At 40.1% G+C, this 9600-nt stretch overlaps 1 pseudogene; it reads right to left on the reverse strand.

Annotated features, from left to right (window-relative positions):
• Window positions 1-311: 311 nt before the first annotated feature.
• LOC144365504 (sorting nexin-21 pseudogene) lies at window positions 312-5347 on the reverse strand (annotated as a pseudogene).
• Window positions 5348-9600: the final 4253 nt, after the last annotated feature.

Here is a 9600-nt window from a genome sequence, read left to right on the forward strand (position 1 = left end):
AGGGAAAATCAGAGACAGAGAATCCTGTGGCCGGTTGGTGAAATACCCTGAATCCTCCCACTCTGCCTGTTGGCTAGATGGTAGAAGAGTCAGAAAACTAAGGTTGTTTTGACAACAACCCAGTGTATTAAACTAGAAATAATTTCCCATAAATTAGTTACATTAAAAAATCAGTATCATATGAATCTAAATTCTAAAAATAAAGTAAAATTCTTCCTTTTTTCTTTATGTAATTTTTATGCATTTCTTTAATACATCAAAGAAATTCCTGTCCCCTTTTGGTTGAAAAGGAAATGATATTTTATGACGGATTCATTTATAAATATTCTTGCTAGGAATGGATTGATTGCACTTGCTCTGAGCAGCTGACATAAAACAATATCATAGTCCCCAAATCCAGTTTTTCCCTCCATGAAGAGACTGACCACAAGACACAGCCCTGAGGAAAATCATATGCTTTATTAGAAACAAGAGCCTTCCCAGATGGAGCGCCTCACAGGAGTCTGTTCTCCAGGAACATGCCCATATTTAGCAGGGAATTGTTCCTGGTTTTCTCAAAGTGGAAGGAAGAAGGCAGGGAGACAGGGAGGAAGCAACAGACAGAAGTACATCTATATCACAAAACAATGCAAGAAAATTTATATGGGCAGTTTTAGAACATTCTAGTTGATTATTTGAAACACCAAATATCTATATCTTGGCAATGACATTGTTTCCCTATTTTAGTATAAAGTAGGGAGTCTCTAGATTAATAGGGAGTCTAGCTTTAGAATGTTTTTTTATATTGCTTTAATTCTCCTCAATCAAAATGCTCAAATTACCAAACGTTCATTCTAAGATAATAAAAATGAAAACAAATTCTCATGCAGCCTTTGTCTTATCCTGAAAATTCAAGTTGTTATAAATTTATGGATAAATTCTTTTATTTAAAGTTATATGGTCACTTAGAAAAATGTCCCTCTACATAAATGACCACCTGAACTCTTTCAGGTCTTTTCTACATTTTAAAAACTTTGTGTAGCAATTTCCCAATATTTCTACAATAATATAAGAGAGAGGGAATTAAATAATTTTCCTTCTATTTTCACTGGAGAAAACGGAGGTATTGCAGGGTAAAATTTTTGTCTAAAGTTTATTCAAAATAGATTATTTATTCACACAATAAATATGTTGCTCTATGAGGTAGCATTTGGAGCAACATTTATAGAATAAAACTATGGTTTTTAAAATTAATATTTGTTATGGTTTAGATCTGAGATGACTCCCAAAAGTTCATGTGTGAGGCAATGCAAGGATGTTTACAGGTGAAATGATTACAGTATGAGGATTGTAATCTAATAAGTGGATTAATCCACTGATATGGATTAATTGGGTGGTAACTGCAGGCAGCAGTTAGGGTGTGGCTGAAGGAAGTAAGTTACTGGGGCCATGACTATGGGGTTTATATTTTATCCCTGGAAAGAGAAATATGCTTTCTCTCCCTCTCCTACCTGCTGTCAAGTCTTGAGCTGCTTTCCTCTGCTATGCCTGCTACCACCATGATGCTCTGCCTCACCTTGGGCCCAGAGCTATGGAATTGGCTAATCATGGACTGAACCTCTAAAACTATGAGCCAAAATAAATGTTTACTTCTCTAAGTAGTTGTTGTCAGGTACTTTGGTCACAGTGACAAAAAAAAAAACAACTAAAATTATATTATTTTTAATTGACAAATAATAATTGTATACATTTATAGTGTACAATATTTTTAATGTGGAATGATTACATCAACATGATTATAATCATAATTAAGTTAATTTAGCATTTACTAGATACACACACACATATATATGTATATACATACACACACACACACACACACGCACACACACACAAATATACATATGCACCTTTGAAATGTGTTTGGGTTTCTATTGTACCATAATTAACAGAATTTTTTTTTCCCTGTTGTGGCTGATTTTTAATTTCCTTGGGCCAGAACTACAGCCCTTCCTCTGCTCTCAACTGCAAGACTTCAGTCAGGCTGACTTGATGGCTTAGAGGCCCATGGAAAAGAACACATTAATCCTGACCTGGGCAATGGCCCCTGGCTGTGAATAAGCTAGAGGGGCTGTGTCAGACTTCCTCCTTGTACCATTCCCTGAGTACCAATCCCCAGCCAAAGCTTGTCCTCAGCCCAAGTCAAAACAAAATTTCTTCTGTCCACTGCAAATTCTCTGTGGAATTTCTGGGGGTTCTCAGTAACCCTGCCACCTTCTAGCTGCTTTCCATGTCCTCCTCTTCAGTCCCCTGCTCCCCAAATCCTGGGGCAGCCCTTCTCCCCACAGGGGCTTTAAGGCTAGGTGAGGGTTAGCCCAGCACCTCCTTGATGAGCAGCAATTCTTTGAGACTGGGGGATGGCACAGGGGCCTGGAGCAGGGACTCTGAGTGGCATTTGTCCAGACCTAGGCACCAGGGGAATTGGACATGGGCCTCTAGGAAGGGTGCCAGGAAAGAATGGGAGCTCTTTTTTCCCAACAGCTGCAGGGCCTTCTCACAGCAGGCCCAGGCCTCCACAGGGTCCTCCAGCTCCTTGTGGCACACAGCCAGCCCAGCTAGGGTCAGCAGAGAATGGTCTGGGCCCCAGGAGGGCATCTAGCTGGGTCTGGAGCTGTCAGGCATTGGCCCAGAGTGCCAGGGCCTCACGATAGAAGCCGGTACAGGTGAGGCTCTGTGCCTGCTGCAGCTCTAGCAGCACGAAGAAGTCCTGCAGGTCTGGGGCATGGCATAGCTCAGGCACAGCTTGTAGGTGGCCCAAAAAAACTGTCCAAAGGCTCTGCTAAGGTGGGCAGTCGTATCCACAGTAAAATTCTGGCGCGGGCGCTCACGGGGGAAGGAGACGGCATCTATTGGCCACAGAACTTCAGCTGCAGGTTTCGGTGCAGCTGCTTAAAGTCTGAGTAGCTGCAAGAGATCTGGGCTGGCTGGCGATCTGGTGGCCCTGGATACATCATGGCGAGGGTATAGAGTAGGAGGGAGGGTCCTTGACTACACTGGTGCTGGTCACCTCAAAGAGCAGCTGCCGGGATACCAGAGTGTATTGGGATTTCTTCCAGAAATCCTGTAGCTCCGGGGCCAGGAATTGACTGCCTCGCTGCCCATCAGGTGGGGGAGTCGTTTCTGTCTTCTCGCGGTGTCTGTCCCTGGGAGTCCAGGCGGGCCTCCTTGTGGTGCTCAGTGCTGGTGAAGCTGAGGGTGCAGCTGAGACAGGAGGACAGTTCCCCGGCAGCGGCATCCTTCAGCTAGGAGGTCTCTGGGAACTGCTCAGCCTCTGGGGCCCCCCGCCGAGCTAGGAGGCCATGGCATCCTGAGGGTAGTGGACTACACTAGGTCCAGGGCTGGGGCGGGAGGAGGACCCCTGCCAACAGAATTTTTGACAGTTACAAAATTTTGGTTATTCATGTAAACAAGTTGTGAACAAAAACTTTTTTCAATTTCATGCTTGATTGCCTTTTAACATTTTGAATATGGAATTTGAGAGTTTTATGGAATCCAGTAACTTTTGCATTTAGACTAACAGATTGTGCCCTTTGAAATTGCTATATCAAATTTATGCAATCAGGATAATTCTCCAGATGGTGAGCTACGGATAGTTAAAAATCTTTAAAACTGAGTATTAAGGGCAAAATCATTACTAATAAAGAGTCAACAGCCAATAGTCCCAGTTGTGACTCCCAAAAACTCCCTTGACTGGGATTTGGGGTTTTGCATTGTGTCTTCTCACTGCCCCACTCTGTCCAGTAGTAGTGCCAACCTCAACCACAGAGCACACTTTAGATACCAAGACTAACCTTGTGCAATGTCTTATGTCATAGGGAGCTGCTCCCCTGCCTAGTCCAAGAGTCCATCACTGCAGAGATGTGGGGATTGAGGACCCAAATCTGTGCAATTCCATCTTTGCAGTTCATGGTCTGACTTCCTTGAGTACTTAGTACAAAAATAGCCTCCACTGAACCCTAAGTGCCCTGGTTTGGTGGGGCTCAGAGTAAGCTTCAGTTAGCAAGTCAAAATTTCAGTTGAGGAGGTGAGGAATTTTTAGTTTTTAAAATGTCCCAGGTGACTTACATTCATTTCCATGTTTGAGGACTATTGCTTTACCTTCAGGGTTCCCAGGTTCCTGCTGGGGTCCTGGGGTTGGCTAACAAGGTACAGTCTCACTACCCTTCAGCCCTTTAGCCAGAGGTTTCTTGAATTCTGACTCCTATATAGGCAAATGTTTCAGCATGTAGAAAAGACTTTCCTGGCTGTGTGCATCAGAGAAACCATTATTGTGCCTGTTTCTTTGAATTTTACTGCACGGAATTGTACGATTTTGACAAATCTACAGACATTATTTTCTTCTAACTCAGATATGTCCTCAACTTCTAATTTGTGGATTCTTTCTGAGGATTCACATTTCTGAATGTGGTGGCTTGTTGAATTTTACTAACATGCTTATTTAAGCAGGGATAGGAATGTCTTCAGTAATGCATTCTAAAAGGGGAAGCCTCTCCTGGTAGTTGGAGAGAAACCCTTTTCTCAGTCTGCTTTTCTGCCTCCACTTATCACTTATCCTCATACACCCACCTGGAAAATTAAGACCCCTTTGTTCTCTTCTTACAATGAATTCAGTTTTTTAAATGTTTTGAATTCAATATATGTCACAGTTGACATAACTTACATACGGAAATTTTAAGATTTGTACAAAATACTCTCCAACTGAAGTCCTGGTCAGTTTAATCCAGGAAGGAAGAATTTATTAAATACCTACTGTGTGCCAAGAAATATGATAAAAGCCAAGGAATAAAGTTATATACTGGTTCTTTACAAAAGTATGCTGATCCTATAAAATGTACCTGGTGATTCATTTAAGGGATATTGGTTATAATTTTAGAACAATACTGCTCATTTGGAATCTTCCTTCTGGCAGCCTGAACCATGAACCTTGCCTGAATGTTGGCTAGCTGGATTCATCTACTTGCCTGCATAACAAATAGGCAAAAAAAAGATGGAAAAAAGAAAAATGGGTTTTATGCAGTTTGATCAAACTGGGGAGAATCCACAAACAATGGAACCTAGCTTCTTCCTCTTAGTGGTAGTAGTTACACGTAATAACACTTTTCCTGAATAGAAGTTTTCAGTGGCCAGGTGAAAATAAGAATTGGGATGATTAAAATTTGCCTTTCAATCAGGCTGAAAACCTTTTCTTCATAAGGCGCTGAACAGGACAGTCAGTGAGAAGACAGCAACAATTCTTCCTCCAGAATTTTGATTTTCTAGAGGTTCTGTGGAATAAGAAGATTTTGCATTATTTTAAAACCACGAAGCAATATACTTGATTCTTTCTGTTGCCAGGCCAAATAGGCTCTTAGACATGTAACATGAAAGACAAACAAAGAAACAAAAAACTTCAGTTGGTTAAAATTTTGAGTTCTTCCCCAGTACACTCTTTTAAATCATAGCCTTTTTCTTTTGCTTGTACTTTTTTTTTCCTTTTTTTTAATTGTGCATGGTACTGGAAATGGAACTCAGGGCCTTCAACATGCTAGGCAAGTGCTCTATCACTGAGCTATATCCACAGTGCTTTTTAAAAAGTATTTATTTATTTTTTAGTTGAGATTGGACACAATACCTTTATTTATTTATTTTTATGTGGTGCTGAGGATCAAACCCAGAGCCTTGCATGTGCTAGTTGAGTGCTCTATGGCTGAGCCACAACCCCAGCCCCAGTGTTTTAACTTTTATTTCTAACTGAATTCATAGAATTTGGAATAAAATCTTAAATAAATCTTTAAAAACAGGTTTTGTGTTTGTTCCAGGTTTTCTGGAAGTTCAAACCCAGATACTTCACAAGAAGGTTTTTTTTTTTTTTAATAAACAAACAAGTATGTATTCAGCTAAATGTTTTCAGTCATTTGGACTTCAGATACTATATTTATTTTTCTCAAAAATATGTAAGGCAGTTCACAAATGCTGTGATCTTAAAAAGGAAACACTACTGTGTGAATCTACTCCACTGAAGGAAACTTGAGACAGCATTAATTATAAAATCAATTATTGTTTTTAAGTTCATACCAAATGCAATTTAATGAGTTTCAATTGATGGGCACTAATTTGCTATCCTGCAACACTTAAATGGAAACTGCTCTTGTAGTGTTACCACATTATTTATAATTAAAAGTGAATTCTTAACCATTGAGAAATAATTTTACAGGCAACATTAGAATCCAGATAAATGCATGACATATCTGAGTTACGGTAATGGCCAGAAGCTGGATGTGTAAAGTAATTCTTGAATACAATGTTAAAATAGGAAAGGAGCTCTAGATGTGAAAACAAAAGTGCTTTCATTTGAACTTGGCATAAGTCCCCTATGTGTATGAAGTAAATATACTAGCCTAGAACCAAGAGTCATGTGCCCCTTTGGACCTTGTTATGGCAAAATATAACCATAGTATATCACTCCAATCCATCGTGAATTGAAACACACAAGATCTCAGAAATCACCCTTGCTCTTCTCCATTGTATATTGGACTGGTGTTTGAGAGTTATGGAATTAAACAGTTTAATCTGGCAAAGTGGTTTAAGCTTTAGTCATGCTAAATGGTGCAAAGCCTACCCACATAGGATGGCTGCATACAGGGACAATGTGAGATTCTTGCACAGCATGTACTTTTAGAGGCAAGTAAGGGCACAGGTGGATGGGGATGCAGTGGGGCTGGATTCTGCATAACATGGATTCTGTGTGCCAACCTTATGAATTTGGAATGTGCTGTAATAGGGATTCCACATCCTCTCTATTGTATATGTTAGACCATTGGAATTATGCCAGTGCTTTAGTTCCTTTGGTTCAGAACTGCAGTCCAAAGTAGTTAGGACACTGGGAATCTGCTTGATTATGGATGGAAAGCCAGTTAAGTGGGGTGAGCACACTTCGTGTTCACAAGTTCTCAGAGACCAGCCATCAGGAATGACAGATATTGGAATTACAAACTAGTCCCCAAATTCTTTCCTACTAATACAGAAATGATCCTTAAGTACGCAAAATTTCTCCTGAATCCAGATATTCTTCCTGGTCCACACACTGAGAGAGCCACTCTATGAGTGAGCCTTGAGAATAGGCACTGGATGGCATTCAAACTGTCATTGTGAAAGGAGCAAGAAAAGTCAAAGTTCGGGGGGGGGGGTTATATACATTCTCTTTTTCAATCCAGAGAATAGGTTCCATTTTGATGTGTTGAGGAATGAAATACATGCATATTCTGAAAAATTTTTAAATCTAGTTCAGAAAATAATGCATGCAGGAAAGATACTATTTATATGCAATTTTGTATGCACAGAATTTCAAAGTACTGATGAAAGTAAGAACAAATGTATTACTGAGGGACTGTAGTCAACCAAGGAAGTCTGTCCAGAATTGTTTTTCATTTGAGGGGATAGGCAGATTAAGTAATTCTAAAAGGGGTCAGGGGCCTGGAAAACTCTCTTACTGTCTTACTTAGATTGGGAGGATCAAGCCAAATATATTTTTCTCAGCTGCAGGAAGTTCCAAATTTCTAAGATTTCACCTGGGAAAAATAAATATTTGTAGATAGGTAGGCAGGCAGGTCGGTAGATAAAAACTTTTTTAATAAGTCAGAAGCTGAATATTGTAAAACTGTTTTATGTCAGGATAAGCTACAGGCTATTGATGAAAATGGCCTTACAATATATGCAAATACTGAGACAAGGTTTAAGGTTTTCATAAAAATGAATTTGATGCATAAAAATACCTGCAAGAATATTCCTAACAGTCTGATCTGAAATCAGTTTAAGTGATGAAAAATAATTATGCTTTTTTTTCCTCTCTAAAGTACATTACAGCTAATCAGAGATTTTCCTTCAGAAAACATGTCAATGTTTCAAAAACCTAACCTTGAGTACATTTGCACCTGTGCACACTAAAGCTGAGAGTTCTTTTTTCATAGAATCACTGTATAAGTGGTAATTATGCTGAGAAATAAAAATTACTTTAGCCTAACTGTGATTCTGATATTCAGATGTTCTTATATGCTTATTTGCACCAATCTTGGTTTTTTTCTTCCCTAAGTGATGAAGTGGATGGTGTTTACAATTGTTGTCCTCTCATGTGTTAAAAACAAATATCTGTGAATAATTCATGTAGTTTGGAAGCATTTCAGAATTCATAAAGTTTTTTTATAGAAGTATTATTTATTTGGGGCCGGATCTGTGGCTCAGCAATAGAGCGCTCACCTAGCACGGGCGAGGACCTGGGTTCGATCCTCAGGACCACATAAAAAATAAATAAACAAATAAATAAATAAAATGTATAAAAAAGAAGTATTGTTTGTCAAATTATTAATGATAATTAGTTCAATGACTACTGAATATTTTACAATGATGCCAGAGAAGAAAATTACACATGGTCCTACTAATTTTTGCTTCAGCAATCTTAATATACAACAGCAATATTTCACATTGTAGACAGCAGTGAGTGGAGATTTTCAAGGGCATCTGACTCTTCATCTTATGTGGATGTAACTTAGAAGAGCTAGTAGTGTAGAAACAGCACTGTCCCCACAGAGATGCTCCTGTCCCAGGGCCTTATAGTAAATAGGCACCTTGTTTTGAACACAAGCATTTTCAGCTGATTGGGGGAGTCAAATCAAAATGGAAGATTCTAATGTCTCAAAATTAGGGTTTAGAGAAAATGGTCATTTTGAAAATGTATCAATTTTTTGAGTTATCTATATAAGCTTCTACTTCAAAGGTTTCCAGGTCCTGCATAAATCACACAGGCTAACAGCCCCCAAATCACACAGGCTGACAATCCCATAATCCCATCCTGGTAAGGATCCTTGCTTTTATTGGCTTTTGTCTCTGCTTTTGCCCAGGTCCCTATAAAAGAAGCAAAAGCCAAAAGTCAGGCAGAGGTACTGACATCAGGGAGCTAGGCCTTGGGAGGCCATGGAGGCGCCATGAGGCTGTCTTCCCACCAGCATGATCTCTGGGGAGCCTCCTGTCCAGCTCTGATATCTGTGAGACCCCACTGTGGAATCACACACCTCAATCAAAGTTCCAAAACCTAATAAAGTCTAATCTCTCCTGAGATAAAAGCCAGAGGAGGGTTCAGGAGCAGATGGGCAATTGATCAATGACATCCGGAGAACAGGCCTTGAAAGCAGGGGTGCCCAGTGAATGCCAGGGTGAGCACAGGATAACATGCTCTCCAGGAAAACAGAGGTGCCCTCTAATGCCAAGTGATGTCCATGTCAGGTTGGGGTATATTGAAGTCCTTGCCCACAACCCCAGCTGCTCCACATGGCATATGCCTCCTCCAGCTAGGCTGGCCCTCATTGGGAAGACCAATGCTGAGGGCCAGACTCAGTCAGCTCACCTCCCCAGAGCCCAAGCACTCAACAAAGTGACACTTCAGTGGAACCTTCTGATCAAATAAATTCTTGTGCAGAAATTCTAAAAGTAAAACCCATAGCAAGCAGTATCTGCTGAGCAAGCACTCACATTATGTGTATGTGCATGCACGTAAGTTCACTGTGTTTTAAGTGTGTCCCCCAAAAGTTC

Source organism: Ictidomys tridecemlineatus, chromosome 7 (genome assembly GCF_052094955.1).
Source record: "Ictidomys tridecemlineatus isolate mIctTri1 chromosome 7, mIctTri1.hap1, whole genome shotgun sequence".
Taxonomy (NCBI): Eukaryota; Metazoa; Chordata; class Mammalia; order Rodentia; family Sciuridae; genus Ictidomys; species Ictidomys tridecemlineatus.